The sequence below is a fragment of the Tiliqua scincoides genome, chromosome 7 (genome assembly GCF_035046505.1).
Source record: "Tiliqua scincoides isolate rTilSci1 chromosome 7, rTilSci1.hap2, whole genome shotgun sequence".
NCBI classification, from domain to species: Eukaryota; Metazoa; Chordata; class Lepidosauria; order Squamata; family Scincidae; genus Tiliqua; species Tiliqua scincoides.
In genome coordinates, this window is record NC_089827.1 from 21,967,085 (window position 1) to 21,988,940 (window position 21,856).

Sequence of the window (21,856 nt, forward strand, 5' to 3'; positions counted from 1 at the left end):
CCTCAGGGCTGTTTCACACACAGCCACAAACCCTGGTTTGCCTCAGGAATGCCCTTTTGGGAATGCAGCCAGTCCTATGACTTCACCAGCATGATGTGTTCTTTTAAAACGGTTCATTTACACTTTAAATTTTTAGGTGTCTGTAACTCTAAAAAAAGTAGCATTTTGAAGAAGTCCTGAGGGTTGATTCATGTTAGGTTTGTATATAGGCAGGGCCAGGAGTTGTGTGTCTTGTGACAGGACATGTTTGTATCTGTCTAATAATTCATATTGGTATGAATACTGTGTACAGGTTGAGCCTCATTATTTGCGTGCGTTCTGTTCCAAGCACTCATGTGGATGGCAAAAAATGCACTATAGCAAATCAATTTTAAAAATCGAAGTCCCTTTGCTTCGGTGATTTAAAAACAGCTTTGCTGACCTTTGTGATGTAAGATAAGAGTCATTAAGAAGACAATCCATCAATCAGTCCTCCTCCAAGTGCTTGCAAAGGCGCTTCACTCAGCCCCTCCCTTCACCAATGCAAAGTGATCACCTTTCTTTCATTTGCTCAGAGGGAAGGGAGGGATCGCCAGGAGAGAGAAGGATTGATGAATTTTCAGCCAGCTGACCCCCCTCTCTCTCTCTCTCTCTCTCTCTCTCTCTCATTAAGGAGGCTGTTGTTAAAGGACTGTTCAGTTTTTTAAACTGATTTTACAGGTATGCATTTTTCCCTTTCTCCAGGGATCAGCACATTCCTTCTCATTTGCAGTGGCCATTCGTGTTGAGTCATCTGTGTATAAAAAAATCTGTGTATAACAAGGCTGAACCTGTATACTGTATTTTGTCCTGTTAGATACATCCGGAAGCTGATCCTCATGTCCTCTTCATTCCGTGTACTTGATATGCTTGTCGGTACATTAGTGTGAGACCTTCCATGTCTTTGTCTAAGGCAGGGCTGCTCAAACCCCAGCCCGGGGGCTATTTACGACCCTCAGGGACCCCCAATCTGGCCCTTGGGGAGCCCTCAGTCTCCAATGAGCCTCTGGACCTCCGGAGACTTGCTAGAGCCTACACTGGCCCGACTAATCTCGGTGTGAGGGCTGACTGACCTCTTACTTGCGGACTGAAGGCTCCCTCCACTGCTTGCTGTTTCATGTCTGTGAAGTGGTGGCAGCAGCAAAGAAAAGGCTGGCCTTTTATAGGCCTTGAGCTATTGTGAGCATTCATTCTTATTCCATGTCTAATATATTCATTTATGTAAATTTATTCACATTTTAAATGTAAATTAATTTTTTTTCCCTGGCCCCCAGCACAGTGTCAGAGAGATGATGTGGCCCTCCTGCCAAAAAGTTTTGACACCCCTGGTCTAAGGGAAGCAGATCTTCTGCACTTTGGGTGTGAGAATAGTTTGCAGAGCTGAAACAGCTGAAGACTACAGCATTATCCCCCAATGACTCTGTATCATGCATATTACCACAGCCATATTACCATATTACCACAGTTTCTTCCCTTCTCAAAAATGATGGTGGAAATTGGTCCTTCAGAAAGGGTACCTGTGTGGAGCCAAGTGGTGCATCTCGGGTGAGCACTTAAGTCTGCCAAGCTGATGGGTGGATTTATGCATGCCTGATAAAAGCTAAAGAAAGAGAATATGAGATGGGAGAAGAAAATGGGACATTGAGGGAAGGGGATGGGAAGCAATATGTTATACATTGGACAGTGAATATAGGCAGTAAAGTTTTCTTTTAAATAGTGACCCTTTCTGCAGTTATAGAAACCAGTAAAAATCCATTGCTGGAAAGTTCATGCAGAACTATCAAGCCACTTGTGCTTAAAAGAAAACAAACTGTGTGTGTACAGGATTTCCTCAAGTGGCTACTCCATTGGATCTCTATAGCTTGGCTTGTCGCATTTATCCTGTAATTGACTTTGTTAGTTATTCAGGTTTAGATCTGTGAAACTTCTTTCACTAATTGGTTTTACTTTAAAAATAGGCCGGTTTTACACATACCAGTTATTATTGGTTAAGTCTTGGTTAAGTTATTACCAGTTAAGTCTTATTGTCAGAAAACTTGAAGGAAGAGGGCTTTAAAGAAAGGATGAGAGATTGAAATTATAAAAGATCCTGAAGCCCAAACTAGTTGTTCAACTGCTTTTTAATTTAAAAAAAAAGAAAGCATAGCAAAGTACAATAAAAGAAAAACAATACTGTATTTTCATACTCAAATTTGAAAATGCAGTGTGAAAGATCAAATATTAGTGAGCCATTTACAAGCTTTCTAACCATTTCAAACCAGAGAATAAAAGTAGTTACATGGAACTACTACTGCAATTGTTCATACTGTCTTTTAAGTATTTTTTTACAACTATTATGTCTTCCACTGGCTATTTCAGCCGCTAGTTATAGTAAAAGTGTGAGCCCTGAAATGACATGGCTACTTGCAGAGTTAAACAGTAAGTATAGTGCCACTCTGGATGCAACAGATATTTTAAGTATTTTGATTGAAAACAAGGTAAGTTGAGACTTGTTCTTAGGGAATTTATCTTGTCAGTTAATTTGTTTGCAAATCCTTTGGACAGCAGCTATTGTTAATGGAATTTTTTTTTTAAGTTTGTGAAGCCCTCTAGTCTACAAACAGAACAAGCTGTCGCTTGCATTTTTGATATTGTGTGTTTGCTAATTGCGTGGATAACTTGTGAGGCAAGATATATGGGCTTGCTGCTTCCAAAATCTTTGTGTCTTTTTCTCAGTGTTGTAAGGATACTGCAGCAGGAGCCAGTGAAACTTGATTGCTTTTACTGCCCCTTGAATTGTCTTTGGGTTTTTAAGTTAATGGTGACATGAAAAAGGAATCATGACTGGTAGGAGCAGACAACATGGATCAGTGTTTCTCAAACTGTGGGTCAGGACCCACTAGGTAGGTTGCGAGCCCATTTCAGGTGGGTCTCCATTCATTTCAATATTTTATTTTTAATCTATTCGACTTGATGCTGCCATGTTATGTGACTGCATTTGGGGAAATGTGACGCTGTACTTTGAACTACCATGAGGCTACCATGTAGGTGCTTTTAACAACGATAGTCAATAGGGCTTACTCCCGGGTAAGTGTGCACAGGATTACAGCCTAGGATTGTTCAAAATTTTCCTGCTTGATTATGTCACTTTTGGCATGACATCACTTCCGGTGGGTCCTAACAGATTCTCATTCTAAAAAGTGTGTCCTGGTGCTAAAAGTTTGAGAATGACTGATGTTGATAATGAGTCATTGATTTCCCAAAGGATGTATGAGTGTTCGTTCTCTCTCTCTCTCTCTCTCTCTCTCTTAATCGGTTCTTATGTGTATTTCCTTTTTCAATGTATGTGTTGGATGACAGGAAATACAAATATGTTTTTGGATCATGCCTAGTACTAACTTGAGATATTTTTTTTTTAGGTATGCTACTACTTCTGGGCTTCCTGTTTGCTGGAAGGATAATTTAGTCTGCTGTTCTTCCTTTTGTCTGAAAACACAGACTAGGTAAACACTTATTTTATTTCATTGAACTTATCATCGTATTTAACAGAATAAATGGACCCTGTATGAATTGGAAGAAGGAATGCTTTTCGTTAGAAGCTGCCATTTTTGTTCCCCTCCACATTGCCAAATAATAGAACAAATACAGTGTGACCTTAACTAGATTGGAAGATGAAGTGATGTGATCTGATGGCTATTCAAGGGGGCTAAGGAGACATGCTGAGCTAATCTGGGATCTTTTATCTAATGGAACTCTCTCCTGACCTTTGGAGTTTAAAAATAATGCATCATGCCACTCCTGTTAGATCCTGGCTACTAAAGATATTGGTTGGGTTGTTTATCATCCCAGTTCAGTTTTACTGTATTGTATGTTTAGCACCACTGAATAGAGCAGTAATATGGTGAACTTGCTTCAGCTTTCCATATTTCTGTGGTCAACCATAGTACTCTTTGTGGAGTCTAAAAACATAAGAGCTGTAGTGCTGGATCAAACCAAGAGTCCATCTTCTTCAGTGTTCTGTCTTTACCAGCAGCCAGCCTCACACCTCTAGGAAAGGCATCAGCCCCTCTAGAGCACATGCACTAAATGTCTATATTTGCCTATGCTTGTAATAATATATTTACATACATAGGATGTGATCCAAATTGGTCCTTTAGTGGCCAATGTCTTGTTCTCCTTTCCTTTCAACAGCAGACTCCAATCCTCAGTTTCAAAAGTGGTTTGAAAAAACCCAAAATTCCTCTTTGCCATGAAAAACCAGACTTGTGATTCTTTGGCTCCTGACTTTGGACTACCTTCTAAGAGAATCAGGATGATGTACAATTATGTTCTTTTTTCATTAAGCTCCCCAAACTTTTGATTGCGTGGCAGTGGCTTGCTCAGTGCTTCCAAGGAGGGTTTTATGGTGGAGTGACGGTTTTGGACCACCTTGCCAAAATCCAGGACTCTGCTCCTTGTTCTTGGTGGTCAGAGTTTGTGAGAAATGGCAGTATAGGAACTTTTAAGGGGATTGTGGTTTGCTTTTCTTGTCTTTGTGCGTCAAAAGCTTGGCCTTCTAAACTGCTGTTGCTGGATAGAGCCTGCAAGTCTGGACTGAATATATTTATCTCTCCTAGAAATTCACGTTTTGACCCTAATGCCTTGAAAGAGGAGGGTAGCAGGAGATTACTATCCGTTTCTGTGGATTGTGGAAAAAGCTTGCATTCATAGCCTTTCGAAATATACAGGTGGAGCCTATTTATCCACATTAGTTCCATTCTGTGACTTGGCGTGATTGTGCTAAACGCGTTGTGCTAAATTCCATAGAGTTACACAAATACACTGCAGCCTGACACTTCCGGATGGAAGGAAACTAAGGCAGCTGTTATCAATCCCCTCCCCTCCGCTCCGTACTCAGCCCTGCCCGTTGCCAGCTGTCCCGCTTCTTTCACAGTCCAGCCCTATGCATTTCTACTCAGAGGTAAGCCCCATTGTAGTCAATAGTCATTGTAGTCAATGGGGCTTACTCCCAGGCAAGTGTGGAGAGGATTGTAGGCTATATCTTTGCTTGGTGGGAAGGCTTGCTTGTGATTGCCTGCACCATCTCAATGGAGGGAGAATTTGGCAAACACTCCCTTGGTTTTTTAAAGCAATCCCCTCTGTTGCTACCACACCTGCCCCTGTGTGAGTGTGAGTGAGTGAGTGAGAGTGAATGAGAGAGCTCCACCTTGCTGCATGTGTTCTGGCTACAGAGATTTTCGGCCCCCCCCTTCCCCTCTTCAGCCTCTTTGCTGGCTCAGGGGCTCCAGAAGTGTTACTGTTCTTTTGCAAGGGGAACCTCTTCCAGGGCTCCAGGGCTATTTCCCTGCCTGGGTGAGGCAGAGCCTGTTGCAGTGTTTTGGGCTGCCTGGAAATGGAGTGAGATGCCAGCACAGTGCAAAGGAGGCAAAGCTGTGTGTGATTTTTGGTTCCCGCACCCCATTGAGACAAATCCGATGATAAAAAATCCGTGGATAAATAGGCTGCGCCTGTATATTCCTTTTCCATGGGGTATTGACATGCCTTTCCCTCCCCCATACAAGCATGGTCCGGTGTCCAAATACAGTTATATACTTGGAGTAGAAGTACTGGAAGAGAACAGATGCAAGTTTAACTTGAGTCATCTGTCATGAACTACTTCAGATTCTGAGATACTTTGGCCATCCAGGCCCTAGTTGTCTGTCATGCATGCCTCCCACATCTTATAGTGTGTGTTATGTGTTTGCAGCAATAATTATGAATGGTGGCGGGACAACCTCTGGGCCTATTCACTTTGTTATATATGAAGCTCACTACCAAAATGCAGTAATTACCACGCTTTTCAAGCCATTTATTTCATGAATTTGATGTCTTCACGAATACAGATCTCTGTATTATATACCATGATAGCTAAAGGGGATCTTGATATTCAGGCGGGGGGGGGGGGGCATGGCTTGTAGCAAGGGTGACCAAACTGTGACTTCCAAGCTACTTGTGCCTCTTTAACATATAATGTACAACTCTCAGAAATATGTTGGCTGACCTCCTCTTTGCATCATAATTAATAAGGCAAATAAGAAATTTTATTGTTGTTGTTGTTGTTAACAGTATTTATATACCGCTTTTCAACCAGTTAACCCCTGCTAACTGGTTAAGAGGCACTTTTTCAAGTGGGTGCTCCTCTTTTATTTAGCAGGGGGAGAGTAACTGGCCCACCTCACCCCAGCAGTATCTTTTCTAGTGGCTGTCTGCTGGTGTTGCATTTTTTTAGATTGTGAGCCCTTTTGGGACAGGAAGCCATTAGATATTTGATTTTCTCTGTAAACCGCTTTGTGAACTTTTTGTTGAAAAGCGGTATATAAATACTGTTGTTGTTGTTCAACTAAAAGTTCACAAAGCGGTTTACAGAGAAAAATCAAATAACTAAATTTTAAAGCTTTATGATTATTTATTTGCTATAAACTGAGAGTCCACTGGACTGAAACATGTTTACTGTTTATGGAGAATAAATATATTTAAGAATGTAAATGCTTCTTGAAATATTCTGGCTCTCAAACATTTCTCTTGCAGCTCTCAAATATCTGAAGTTTATCATATGTTACTCTTATGTTAAGCATGTTTGACCACCCTTGGTATACAGCATCTGGTTGGTTAGAGGTGGGAGACTGATAAGTGCGTCTGTTGTAGTGGAAGTGATGTTTTGCATTATGAGGCACTTGCAAAAGTGTTTAAAAGTGCTTTTCATGCATTATCTCAGTAACCTGCACAACCTGTCTGAAGGTGGGTCAGTACCCAGTGCTGCAGGCAGGAGAGGAAGATAGAAGTGAAAAAAAAAATTGCTTTGCTTAAAGGCCACCCAGTGAGTTCAAGCTAAGGTGATATTGACTATGGGCAGGAGGTCTGGTCTAGAGGGTTGAACCTCCATTTGCCTGAAGATAACATCCGAAGGTCGCCAGTTCAAGGCCACCGGCACCGTGCGACCTTGAAGCAGCTGACAAGCCGAGCCGAGCTATTCCATCTGCTCTGAGCGTGGGAGTATGGAGGCCAGATCAAGAAAGAAACATCTGAATGTTGTGGTTTCTTGAAAGATAGAAACCACAATAGATAGAAAGTTTCTTTCAAATTGTAAAAATCCCTATGGGGATTTAAATTGCCTGCCTATGTAAACCGCCTTGAATAAAGTCTAAGGAAAAATCTGAGGACCAAGAAAGGCGGTATAGAAATACCTGTATTGTTATTTATTATTATTTATTTCTCAGTTCATACTCTTAGCTGCTGTACTAAACCGGGGGGGGGGGGGAAGAGCATGTGCGCGCACACAAAACTAGTTTTTTTATTCACTGGTTAAAAAAAACTTAAGTTACAGCTTTGGTCCCTAAACTGCTCTCATGAGAGCATCTAGATGGAGTAGAGTTGGCCCTCCTTATCCATGAGCTCAGTATTTTTGGATTTGAGAGTCTCAGAGAATTTCCTTGACGTGACTCGAAGTAGCTTCCAGTCATGGCCGGGAAGAGTTCCAAGGAGGCTGGGAAGCTACATGCAACCTCTGGAGAGCCAGGTGCGGCCTCCAGGTAAGCAATTGTGGTGCGCCCCCCCCCCCCCCCATGATTTTTGGTATTCATGGGTGTTCTGAAATGGATTCTCCCATGGATTCCAAGGGCCCACTGTATGTATTTATTTTGCATAAGAATCTGTTTCCAGGAACAGAGAGTTTTTTGTGGTCTTGGGTTTGTTTTATGAATGCTCTTCCATTCTCCTTAACCCTTCCCCCCCCATTAGTGGTTTAACTTCATCATGTCCTTTGACTTAATGGGATCTGCAGAAATTTAATTACAGTGGTGGGTGTATCTGATTCATCGCCTATTTTTGTAGAAATGAAGAAATAAACATACAGATCAATTGTGAAACCCTGAAGCCATTATTACACAACTACCTTGAACCATGAAATTGATCAGATCCCAATGAGGATTTGGGTGATTAGGCTAGCAATAACAAGTGGAATGATCAGGCATTGTTGCAGCATGTAACTCTATTAAAATCTTGCGTAAAGGAGAAAAAAAAATTGTTTTTCCCAATGTAGATCTGCTATCTACATGTCAATCCTCGACTAGCTACTTACATTTATGATTTCAACAGGATGGGTTATGTTTAGGAGTTTCTCCGTGTCTTGAAATGGTAACAGTTTGGTTTGAATGATCCTTTGTTGTCCTCTCTTCATTAGGGTTAGTTGCAAGCTGTATTGGAGTAGGCTTGGTTGGGGACCAAGAATAGTGTGTTGTATAGGGCTGTCAAACGCAAGAACAGATATGGCCTGTGGTAACTTTTTATTCAGCCCTTGTGATAACTGGGCTCTCCCAGGGCTGTCATCAGCTGGTCTGAGCTGCAAAATGACGCCTGGACAGAAGCTGCACTCCTGAAAGGGTGATGCTGGGAGAGCCCAATTATTATGTGGGTTGCCCTTTCAGCAGCACTGCTTCTTCTAAGGTGTCCCTTTTGCACCTTGCACCTGCTGAGCTGCAAAGTGATGCCTCTGCAACAGCTAGGAAGGAAGGAAGGTTCTGAACAAGGAAGAACTTTTGGTTCTGCTGCCATCATCTCAGGCCTCAAAGACCAGGCAGAGGAGGGCTATCTGGGGAAAACTCCTTTCCCAGGACAGCAAACCCCAGAGATTCTTATTAAAAGTCAAACTCACAGTAGCATCTGCTGGGTGAAGAAATGTGACTACCTACTGAACTACCCATGAACATGGACTAGGAAGGCAAAGAGTCAATATGTAACCTGTGTTTTGTGTGTGGCTTATGGGTGGGGAGGGGTAGATAACCCTGGCTTTGAGGGTTTCTATAGCAATGGTATTCACGCCAAAGACCCCCTTCCCATGAAAGTTAAATGCACATCCATTTGAGCACATCAGAAGACAAAGTGTTTAGAGCATGCGTTTATGTTCCCTGCTGTGTTCAGTAAGTATGTAGGAGATAAATATGAGAAGAGGAATTTTTATGTCCTCTTGATACTGTGACTCCTTCATCAGTTGAATTCACCATTAAATTTTGCTTCATTTGCGTCTTCAACACAAGCTGCATATTTGGGAAATGAACAAATCAGTTTGTCATGAACAGTTACAAAAAATGCCATATGAATTCACTGTTAGTCTTGACTGAAGTTAGACCGCTGTGGTTCTGGGGCAGTTGATGTTAAATCTTTAGCAGTTGATTTGAACATTAAAGAAGTGGTGAGTTTTGCAGAATACTTTACTATGTGCATTCTAGTAGTGGGTTACTTTATTGGACAGCTTGTCGCTGAGGTGTATGTATAGGGTCTGTGGCAATGTCTAAGGCCCTAACCTCTATTGAAATTAATTGGACTTCAACACGATTAAGTCTGTGTGCATGCTTGTGTGACCTATGGCTGGATTCAGACATAATGTAAAATCATGATTTACACCATGATTTAATTTCTGAACCTGCCCATGAACTATCTTTTGTCTGGGTTGATAAATCAGGATTTGAAACTGCAGTTTGATGCTGCTATGTAGCAAGTTTGTGATAACTGTGGTTTCCTATAACATCAGAATTCATTGATGGACCACAGTTAAAACTATTACTCCATCACAAAAGCTGGTTGTCTGTTTGCTTGTTGGATGCCCAAACCATGATCTGTCCCTAGCTATGGGTAGCAAAGATCATGGTTTTAAGTTGAATCCATTTACCAGCTGTGCATACAGATTTTCTGGCTGTGTTTTAGTCATCCGTATGAATTCCTTCAATGTCAGTGGCTTTTAAGTTTCTCTTTTCTACTCCTTCTGATAATGCATCTGTAACTCATGAAGTACTGTTGATCATCTCTCATAGTCCACTGACTCATTTCCTCCTTGTTAAATTCACAGCCTGAAACCACATACAGAGTGCTGCTGTCTTTAGGCTTACTATATACTCAAGTGAGTACCTCCAGGAATAATAAATTAGGGTAGTTGCTTCACTAGGGTAGTAGACTTTTTCTGACTCAGTATTGAATCAGCTTCTTTGCTTGCTGTTATTGAGAATGCCTTCGAGCTTCAGGCAGTTGTTTTCTTTGGAGGATGTATAAAATATTATTAATCTTCAGCTCCTATGGTGAAAATTTCTAATTTTCTTTTTTGGTCCATTTTTCCACCATGTTGGGCCTTTCTGTAATCGGAGACTTCTGTGATTCCTCAGCATTCCGAGGGAGCTTCTGTGTCATCCAGATGCCATAGACATAGGTCTGATTTTGTTTAAAATTATAAATGTTGTCTCCAGTTAGTCAAAACACACAGATTATTTTACATATAGTGAACATAACAGGCTAATGTCAGAACCTGAAAAGTATCTCAAACTCTGAGATATGCGGATTAAGAGGAGTTTCTTTCTGACACTTTGTTAGGTGTCAGCAACAAGTAAAATATAACTTTTACTAAGAATTTATTTCACATCCCTGGAAAAAAATCTGAACAAGATTGCTACAAGGTTTAAGAATGAGACAATGCGTAGTATTTTGTGTGACCAGAGACATAAGCAATTATTTGATTAATAAATATGCCACATTTTGGTTCAGATGAAATTTCTGAACAGCTTTCTTGGGTAACCCCATGTAGAACGTGTTGCAGTAGTCTAATTGAGAAGTTCCCAGGATGTTTGAGCATGGCAATGCCCTTCTATTTCTGGCATTTTCTGGAATACCACATGATTTAATCATGTGATTAGGGAAAGGTTGGACATTGTGCTCTCCATGTGAATATGTGGAAAAGAAAAGCTCAATGGGACATGGGTACCTTGTTTTTTTTAAATCGTGTAGGTCAGGTGGATGGTGGTATTCAAATTTGACCCAAGCAACAGAACAAAAGGTGGTGTTATGTAATGAAGGTTCAGAGTTATGTACAGGCTTAGTTCTTAATGTCCACATTAGGTTTGGTAGCACAAAGCAATCATGCTGTAATCTGAGACTTTGTAGTATGAAAGAGTGGGCCTACAACAATATGAGGTATAGATGTTTTGTAGTGTATGTCCAGAGTAAGAAGAGCGTTAAATGATGAAAGTTGAAACACACTGTTGAATATTTTTAAAAACTGAACACTTCCTCTCTGATTAAAACTTGCTTTGCTTTAGGCTTCCGATCTCTTAATGATGCCAAGCAGTAAACTTCATGATGTAATCTTTAAGTGGAATTATTTTCCCAGCTTTTAAGATGAAGGTGTGGTTATTAAAGGTGGCTCCAGCATGAGGTTGTGAAATTACAGTGCACCTTGTTTAGCAGTCATCCCATACTTTATGGCCTTTGGGTTGCTGTAAAATTCAAATTTCTTCTGGGAGTGAGTGAGAGATGGTAAAACAGCAAATTGCACCCAGGGAACAATTCTGTTAGTGCACTCTGTGGATTTTCATTAGTCAAAGAGTGTTTATTTTTTTTCACTATTAAATTTCTTTTTTTAAATTTAAGCTGACATGAGGCGTAATCCTAAATGCAATCTGGGCTGGTGCAAGTCCCCTGTACTGGCCCTGGAGGATAGCAAATGTGCCGTATGTTTGCACCTCTTTGTGTGTTGCCTGGGTCGGTGCAGGGACACACATTGGCCCACGGAGGCTGCATCCAGCCTTTGTGTCGCTGCGGAGAGGGAAGGCTGCATCAGCCAAGCTCTGCCAATGCAGGGGTGCTGGAAGGAGACGGGAGGGAGGTGTTCTGGGGTGGGGGATGGGGTGAGCAGAGGGCATTCCAGAGTGTGGTGGGCGGGGAGCAGAAGGCGGAGCTGGGACCTGGCAGTTATGCTGGATCCTAACCCCATTCCCCAAGCAGCGCGGAGTGGCTCCAAGCCGCTTTGTTCACCTCAGACTTGTGTCACATCCTGAGGTGGCACAGGTCCAAGGAGACCCATTGGGTCTGTGATGGCTTATCCAATGTAGGAACAGAAGGTAGTGGATTTTTTGTGTTTAAATGCAGCGGGGGTGGGGGAGCAAATTATTCTGGTCAGGGGAGCAGTAATCAAATTCTTCAAGGATATCTGCACAAAAGTCTTAAACAGTCAACCCCAGTCGATAGGAAATTGTGAGGGTATGAGTTTCTAGGTTCAAATGTCCCTTTAGCTATTAACTTGCTAGATGATTTTTATTCAGGCCCTTATTTTCTTCCCTTCAGTCTGCCCCTCCCAAGGAGGTTAAATAAGGCTTAGTGTAGTCTTTCCGAAGGGCAAGCGTTAGGGACCGTGGCACCAGTTTGCTTCTTTGTATGTGAGTGTAACCGTGTTGTAACTATGCTTGGGTCCACAACATGTTTTCTCTGGTCCTCTCTGCTACAACTAAAGACCGGATTGAGAATAGTTGTTCTTTCAGAGTTATTGTCAGGATTTTTGAGAAGAGGCATGCAAAATGCTTTGAAAGCTAATATGTACTATAATGCTAAGTAGGGATTGTTGTGATGTAGTATTTCTCACCCAGTATCTGTTACACTTGCACTACATTTAAAATGTAGATATGTGACATTGTGCTCTTTATTTACTATCTATGTGTGCTTTCAATATTGGATAAGAGTTGCATGCCATGTTGGTGCCAGGATAGTGTTGTGGTTTGGGAGTTGGACTTATACCTGGAACATACTCCTGGTTCAAATCCCTGCTTGGCCATGGAATCCCTGCTCGATCCTGGGTGACCTTGGGCCAATCACTCTCTCTCAGCCTCACCTACCTCACAGGGTTGTTGTGAGGACAGAGGGGAGGAACTAAATACACCACCCTGAGCTCCTTGGGGAAAGGTGAAAAGCTGGTAGAAGGTATAAAAAGGTGAAAAATAAATGTTGTCATTTGGGCATTAAAACAAAAAAAACCCCTTTTTGATAATAATAATACAGGTATTTATATACCGCCTTTCATGGTCGTCAGATTTGTCCTCAGACTTTATTTCAAGGCGGTTTACACAGGTAGGCTATACTAAATCCCTATAGGGATTTTTACAATTGAAGAAGGTTCTGTCTTTCAAGAACTACAACATTTCAGATGGATCCTTTAATGATCTGGTATCACATTCTGGCCTCCAGTTTCCTCCCACGCAAGCTGACAATCCTTCATATCTCACTTGAAGGGTGGCCAAAGAGCAGATGGAAAAACTCGGCTTGGCTTGTCAGCTGCTTCAAGGTCTCGCCGTTCACGGTGCCGGTGGCCTCGAACTGGCGACCTTCAGCTGTTATCTTCAGGCAAACGGAGGCTCTACCCTCTAGACCAGACCTCCTGCCTTTACATTCAGATTGTTCTCTGGTCAAAGATGGCATCATTACTTAGTCTGTGGGATCAACAGAGTTGGTTGGTGGACAACACCCTTCTTGAGAAAAGCATTCATCTGTTCCAAATGACTAACAGCATAGCCAGATCTTCCAGGTTTTTAGTTCTTATCCTACGCTATTTAATAGCCTTCTCCTGGAAGCACATGCTATTTCTCATGACCTAATTATAGGCTGCACTGCTCCTCCTAATCAGACCTGAAAATTATACTCTTAACAAGTGAATTGTAGTACATCAGTGGTCTTGGCTCCCTCCCCCAAGCGAGAACCTTCTTTGCTGCAGGTATTCTGGTTGCTGTAAAACCAAACCAAAACCAGCCACTTGCATTTTTGTATACTTTTATGGATAATGCTTTTAATATCATTTCTCTGTTTTGGATGACTTTTAAAAACCATACAATGGGGTTTATGAGCAGCCTGCCAATGTAAACTGCCTTGTATCTTGAGAAAGTCCATGTAAAAATCCCTTAAATAGATAAATAAAAGTGCATAAAGAAGTGCTAAAAATATGCCACATAATTTATACTGGTTGCTGGTATCCATTCACAAAGTTTATGTAATGAGTGTCATTCACAGCAAACTATTAGTTCTGTTACTAAAGTAAATAAGGAACTTATTAGTGTTTACCTCAATCAAATAGAGGAAGGAATCTTTGTGGCTTGAGGTAGTAAAGATATGTATGTAATGACAAGCCATTAGATGTTTTACATATGCTGGTAATTAATCTAGCAGTAGATTAATTATTGGTTACCATATAGTCTAATACAGGAGAGTACAATCCAGGAGTATACAAAGTTCAGTCAAAAGTCAGATTTTGGTTGTGGGAGTATTCTTATTTTTTCTTTGTGTTATAATTGTATCTTTTCTAAACTGAATAGTATTGTTGGCTAGTACAGATGATTCATTCAGTGTTATTTATTATTTTCTCTGTATATATTATTTTCTGCATATATCTGCCACCCACCCCGAAAGCACTAGATTGGGCGGTTCCAGGCTTTTGGAGATCTACCAAAATACAGATATTTTAAGAAAAGTGCAGGCAGCCACTTCACCATTCATCTGTATCTGATCTTGCTGCACTTTTCCTTCCATGTAAAAAGATGATATGGATCCATTTATTCTCCCTCTCCCACTTCTCATCTCCTCCAAAACCTCCCACACTTCATTCTGGGTGAAAAGTATACTTTTTGAGGACCTGAAGTGGTTTCTTAAAAAAAATCATTTCTTACACACACTGGTGTTTTAAAAATAGAGGGGGTCAAACATAAGAGTTAACACGATAAACTTCAAATGTTTGAGAGCCTCAAGACAAGAACAATTGCATACATTTTTATTGTTACTTGCCCATTTCGTTACAAAAATATTATATAAATATTAAGAAATACATGTATGTAATATTAATGTGTATAACTTTTAAACTGTTAATTTGTATTAGTTTCAAAAATCACAAAGTGAAAGGGGTAAAAAGCTGTTTTTGATATTTCTTTGACAGTAAATATCTGGTCAAAACATGGAAGAAAATGTAAACTAATAAAATTAGATATTTTACAGTGCAGTCGTAACCTGCACCTGTACACCTACGCCATGTATCCAATGCAGATTAGGAAGCTGCTGGGGGTCACCTTGGGGTAAAAGGCTATTTTACCACGCCTAACATCCCACCCTACCCTATGGGGCTACTCGGATCTGCACCAGCTGGCACAAATCCAATCAGCCTGTGTAGGGCTGAGAGGCCTGGGAGTAGGGGTTGCGATACAGTGTGCGCTGCCACTGTGAATCCCACCCCCTCCCAGGTACGATCTGCCTCCATTCCACCTTCTCCTCCACTCAGAAACCCTCCTCTCAACCCCACGGTAATCCCTCCCGCTACCCTCTCCTACCCTCTGTGCTTCCCAGCGCAATCTTACCTGCTCTAGTGAAGGGACTGCATCTGGTGCCGGCATGCTGGCACTCATCATTGTGTGTCAAGTTAGTGCAAATGAGCTTAAGCCATTTCTGCCTGTCGTTGCATGTACACAACAGGGATCAAATGTGTGCACCTGTGGGCTGGGCAGAAATGGGTTTTAGCAGCATGTCCGCAACGCTCAGGAGCTAATGCAGGGGGTATGTACCGGTGCAATGTGCCTTTAGTATTTAGTTGTTAATCAGATGCCTTATTACAAAATTATAGTCTTATTTATGACAAAGACATAGATACAATTATGAGGTTATTTACTGCAAGTAAGCTCCAATATGTACAATGCAACCAAACTCTACAGCTCCCAGTGTCACACGAACACTCAGCTAATTTCAGTGCCCGAAACACAGCCACACACACCATAATCAAATTATTGAAGCCACACCCACTAAAAGTAACATTGTCAGCACTGGCTTGTATGATTACTGATTTTTCCAGCACAATTCCTCTGTAATCCTTGCTGATCTGAAATTTCTTTAATCACTGACTCAAATCTAGCATTAAAATTAGCATTTAAGTTCTTAAATATATTTACTCACCATATACATTATGATTATGTTTTCATCTAATGCAGTGGTTCTCAAACTGCTGGGTCGCGACCTACCGGTTCATGTAAAGGTTCCCCCATGCCTTTAAGGGGAGGGGGAAGGAGAGAGGCAGGGAAGAAATCCCCAGGATCGTGCCTGTATGGGGGGGCGCTTGTGACTTACTTTATGACAGGGCTGCAGCAGGCTTGCAGGAGGTGCTTTGCGCCCACTTTCTCCAAACATTCCAAGCCTCAGGGAGCACTGCAGAGGGCTGCACAGGGCTCCCCGCACCTCCTGCAGCCTGCTGCAGCCCTGTCTTCATAAAGAAAGTCACAAGTGCCCCCTCTTAGCGGCGCAATCCTGGGGATTGTGTTGCCGCCCTAGCCCCTCCCCTGCAGGAACTTACTGAGGGAGTAAAGCTCCTTCAAAGTTTGAGAACCACTGATCTAGTGGACTCTCAGTTTATACCTGGTAAATAATGATAGAACACGCAAACTTTTAATGTACCTTTTATAGTAATTGTAGTGAGAAAAGGCGCTCGGCCAACATATGTCCGTGAGCTGCACGTTTTATGTCAAAGAGCTGCATGTGGTTCATGATTCGTGGCTTGGCCACCTCTGGAATATATATTTACAACTTGACTTGTTTCAGCACCGTTGAATTACTATGAATTACCGTTGAATTACTATTCAGCACCATTTCAATTACTATGCGTTGTCACTGAAGGGTGGAGGAATTCATCCCCCATTGTCAAGGTAACAGGACTGAAGCCTCCCATCGTCTTTTACTGTAGCAATTTAGCTGGCTGTTTTTGCAGTGCACTGTGTCAAAACAGAGCACCTGTCCTTGCATGGCTGAGACAACAAGGCCAATGCTCTTTGTTCTGTTGCACTGTGGTTTAAAAGTAGATAATGAAGCTGCTGTAAGACAGAGAATGTCTGCCTCGTTGTCTTCTTAGCCTGGGAACATGTTCTGTCTGTCTTTTCCCACCTTGTGACACAGTTCATAGCATGTCTTTGAAAAACATAGTGTGCATCTTCCTTCTCTAAATGCTTTTCATTTCCAAGGAAGTGTTTGTGTGTTTGTACGATTCTGCTGGCAGGTAGAAGGGTTTAGAAGAGATCAGGATGGGAGGCATTTACTTGGTCCATCTTTTAGAATCTGACCCTATCTGCAGGCATGTGATGGGCTTAGGTGCAAAAGAACCGCAGTGGGCGGGCAAGGGATAGCAGAGGATAGATAGGGCCATCCTCTGTGGATTTGGGACCAGTAGATGTAACTCACCACGGGCTGGACCTGAGCTCCTGAATGTGACCAGAGGTGTTTTCCGGTTGCATCTGGGAAGCTTTCTTAGGCCAGGAGGCTTCTGGACCTCAGAACATCCCCAGGCACAACCAAAGTTTCTTTCTGGACCTGGAGTGTAGGTCTGCAAATTCTGTGGTCAGTTCAGATTCTACTTGTCTGACCAGTCGTATGTGGTTATGAGCTTGCATGCTCACATTCCTAGCCTGTCCTCCTGCTTTCTGGTGAGTTTCTTTAACTGCCCCTCTGCACAGGCTGCTACTTTTGCAGAGTGTAGAGGGGCAGTTTGAACCCAATGTCTCTCCTTAAAATAGTTTTACTGTATCTGAGGATGTTTATATGAGGAGGCATCTTTCTCTGAGAAGGGAGTTTCAAAGTTCCAGAAATGGTGCCACCATTTGGGAAGAGAACATTAAACAAAACTTCCTTTGAAAGTAGTAATCTATGTGAGAAGGAGCAGTTATTTCAGACTTCCGTGTACGTGTTCGCATGTAGGCACACAGTGTTTCTCATTTCAAACTTGATGTAGTCTGGAATCCTCCTGTACTGGACAGGAAATTGTTTTGAAATTAGGAATACTCTTCTGTATTGACATGCACCTGTATATTATTAAACAAGGTGAAACTTATAAGCAGCTGTGAGGAGTTTTCCCAAGACAAGCCTCTATGAAAGAATGGGAGTTTGCAAGAATTGGGTTATTTTGAGTTAGGAATGTCAGTTTTGTGTGATTGGAATGTCCTACTTTAACTTTTCTAATATCTTCAGACTTGGTGACTAGCCTGTATGTCTTCAGGAGTTGTAAAATACAAGTAATTGCAAAGTACAATGAATACAGAAGTACAGGGTAAGAACAGAAGTGTGGGTGTGCGCTAAAGTAATAGGAAATCACCTAAGAATGAGGTTCATGTCAGAAGTTGGGAAAGTAAGACAATTTAGTAGGGTGTGGTTCGTGTTGGGTTCTTGAGTTGGAATTACTACAGCATCACATGGGAGAAATGCAGTGGCTAAGGTTGCAATCTTTTATTAGGAGGTTCAGGAGATATTTGTTGTAGGGAAGAAATCAGTGGAGCAAAATTAGAATCCTGATCTTGCTGTATTGAGTGAGAATCAAATGGCTAAAATGATACCTTTACCCCAGAAACTTCTTATGTTTTTCCTATTTCCATTTCTGTCTTGTACCTGGTTACTGTCTGCAGTCCCAATCCCCATCTTGTGCCTGCTTTCAGTTCTCCTGCTTTGTTTGTTTTAAGCCTGTTGCTACTTGGCTGAACAGGATATTGAGTTGGACTAGAGTCCTATTTTTGTATCCACTTAGCATGTGTTCACTCATTTGGATTTCCTAATAAGAAGCAAGAAGAGGTGTTAAGAGTGTTGGGTCACTGGGTAACTGCAATACACTTGCCTGCTCTCCAGAATAAACGGTAGCCAAAGAATAGTTTTGCCAATTCTAGGCAACGTGGAACATACCTCTATTGATTACTTCAGTGTGGATATGAATGTGTAAAAGCAATGGTGGTTTTTGTGCCTTTAGGAGTGGGAACATTTTTGGTACAAGAGCTATTATGGGCTTTGGAAATTGTGTGGCGGGCCATAATATATGCACTATGCTATGTTTTCCTTTCTTACTCCCTCTCGTTTTATAGCCAGTCCTCCTAGACTTGTACTATTCCCAGATAGGTCACAGGCTTGTGCATGTTAAACCCTAGCATGGTTGGTTGTGTGCACCTGCACCTTTTATCCGTGTATGCATATATACCAACACTATGTCTGAGACAAAAGCTGCTATATTTGGGTCGGCAGCACCAACATTGTACATAGCAGACGGGTCAGAGAGCCAGGTTAGCTATGGATGGGGAGCAGTAGGAGGACCAACCTAGAGGCTCTTGTGAGCTGCATCTGGCTCCTGCTGTGCCCTCCTATGACCTCAAGTTCCTTTAGATAAATAGTTCGTTGTTTGGCGAGCTGTTCCTGAATGGTACCATTCAAGCCGCAGGTGGATGATTTATGATTGAATGTGTGTCCTCTGTTTTATACCCCTTTTCAACAAAAATGTTTACAAAGCAGTTTACATAGCAAACAAAATTTTAAAAAATGTATCCTGTATTCCAAAAGGCTCGCAATCCCAAAATATTGACCCAAGCGTGACACTAGTGAGCAGCCATGGATAATAACTGTTTCCTGGTGATGAATGGGGCAGTTGTTCTCTCCTGCTGTGAATATGAGAGCTACCATTTTGAAACGTGTACCTATCCAGTTAGAAGGGGCAAAAAACAAAACTCCCTGTGCATAGAAGACTAGATGACAACAGGGATGGATCTATTACAGCATTCCCCTTGCATGCTAATTTTTTGTGTGTGGTATGGGGATGTTCATTCAGTCAGACTTGCAGTATGAAGCTCTACAATCCAGGAACGTATGATGAGCTATTTTTCTAGAGAATCTTTAAATTATAACATGGCATCTATGCCTAATAAAGGTTTGTTGAGTTGAATTATAACATGGCACAGAAAATGTCATGAATAGATCTGACCTTCGAAGGCTTAATATACATAACTGTAAATATCACCTGTTGATACTAATAGTTGGTATAGTTTTCTGTGAACTTGTATAATCTATTTTGTGTCTCAAAAAATGATGAATAGCTGAGGGGTTAAGTATTTCTAACTATGAATGAAAGCAGTGTTTGAGCTTCGTAATGTTCTGGAATAAGCAAATCTATTGAGGCGTAGAGGAAGAAATTCAGGGCATTCATACAGAAAAGACATTTCCTGTTGTAAATTGTTGGTTTGTGCTAATGGAGAGTAGCATTTTTTTTGGTGGAACTTTTTTTTCCAACCCAGCTTAATAAGTAACATTCCATTCTTGTCTGTTAGTAAAAGAGGGACTGTGGACTAAAATTGATGATTTTTGGGTGGAGAGAATGTGTTGTGCATAGAAGGTCTTGGGCTCAGTTCCTGGAATCTCCAGACAAAGATACCTTGAGTACTACAGCTCTACGCATGCGTTCACTGATTTCAACTGAGCTAACTTCCAGGTAAGTGTGAATTGGATTGCAGGCATTGAGATCTGTGGTGAGCTAGAATTAACAACGTTGAGTAGATGGTCTGATTTTAATATAATATGATTTGTAAATGAGACGAGTTTGGAAAGCTGAAAATCCTGTTGCCTCTGCAAATGCTTTCTTTGTGTGTTTTGGCTGGTTGGAAATCTTTATCTGGAAGAGAGCATTAGGATGCGTAGCTAGCCAGACAGTGTGCTAAACGTCTGCCGCATGACCTCCGTCAGCAATCTTGAATAGATTTTGCTTTTTAAAGAACATAAACAGAATCCTGCTCAATCAGGCCACGGGCTCGTATAGTATTGCATTCTTTCTGTTTCTAGTGGTGAGCATCCCGGTTCCTCTGGGAAGTTCACAAGAAGAGAATGAAGGCAGCTTGCTTGCAATCTTGCTTGAATCTGGTTTTATTTTGCTGTGGTCAGTGGTGGTAACTTACGATTTTAATGTTCTGCTGGCCTTATTGAAATTGCTGGATTTTGCTGTTATTAAATTGCTGTGTTTTGTTGGTTACCCTGGGAGCAATGAAGGACAGGGTAGAAGTTGTAAAATCATACAAATAAGTAAAACCAACCCTCCCCTGTGTGTTGTTCCCAACACCTGGTATTCAGAGTGCCATTAAAAAATGTAGGTTCCAATTTCACTAACCGCTGTTGATACATTAATGGATCTGATACATTAGTGGTCTATGTATCTCATTCTTTTAAAAATATTTGTCTGTTTCATGTGATCTGTGTAGCAGTAACTGCTTTGTGTCCCACAGTGAAATAATGTCTGTCTAAAGATAGCTGTATGCTCTCCCACAGTGACAAATATATCTCTCTTGTATGTGTTTACACAAGATTATTCTGGCAGCAGAAGCCCATCTGAGTGATCAGTTTTTCTCTGATGTATAGTCCCATGACATGTCTGTGGCCCACACTATCTTATTGCGCTAGAAAGGATGTTGTCATTAAACGTTCCATTTGTTTCAGTGGAAAAAATAATACACTATGTTTACAATCCCTTCTCCATTGTGAGACAGCAGACATTTCATCGTTGACTAATAGTATTTGCCACCTGCTTGGCACTCTGCATCTTCAAGGTGTTCAGCCACCATTAAGTAATTAATCATTACAATTCAGTTGCTTGGTAGTAAGTTCTAGAAGCAGAAATCTTTATCAACTTGCCTAAGGCAGAGGCAGGATTCTTCAGAACACTGTTAGAAGATCATGATGATTATCAATTGACTCCCAAGTTTTCCACTTGTATACCTTTTCTTGTCTCTAACCTTTCTCTGCCAATTTAGTCCTTATTGCATGAAATAAAAGTCAGGTTTAAATTCACATCAATAAATAAAGTGAATACCTAAGTACCAGATTATTTACTCTGATAGTCCAGCAGATTTAGAGGTAGATATGTTGCATAGGATGCTGTCGAGTCTGTTTTGGCACTGCTGCATCCCTCCATGGGGTGGAGGATGGGATTGGGCTGCCTGCTGCTATAATTTTGGGCAAGGAATTCTAATTTGTATTCATTTGTCTATATTTATGGAAGTATTTTTTTGTTGTTGTTAATGCGCAGCTAAAGCATTTAGCACTGTGCATACTTATTATTTCTGGAGTAACATGTTACCTTGACATTGTGCCTATGAAAGAAAGGCACTGTCTGTCTTTTGACTGAGCAAAGAGAGGGTGAGAAGGGGAGAACTTCGAGAACTAAGAATGTATCTTTTGATGGTCCTGTTCATTACTATCAGTGATG

General features: G+C 41.4%; 1 protein-coding gene across 7 annotated transcripts in view; it reads left to right on the plus strand.

Annotated features, from left to right (window-relative positions):
* PPFIBP1 (PPFIA binding protein 1) overlaps window positions 1–21,856 on the plus strand; it is a 140,583-nt gene that overhangs the window by 28,605 nt on the left and 90,122 nt on the right. For all 7 annotated transcript variants that reach the window (XM_066633067.1, XM_066633066.1, XM_066633068.1 and 4 more), the window contains exon 2: window positions 3,417–3,500. The gene's annotated coding sequence lies outside the window, so the exon portion shown is untranslated. The remainder of the gene's footprint in view (window positions 1–3,416; window positions 3,501–21,856) is intronic.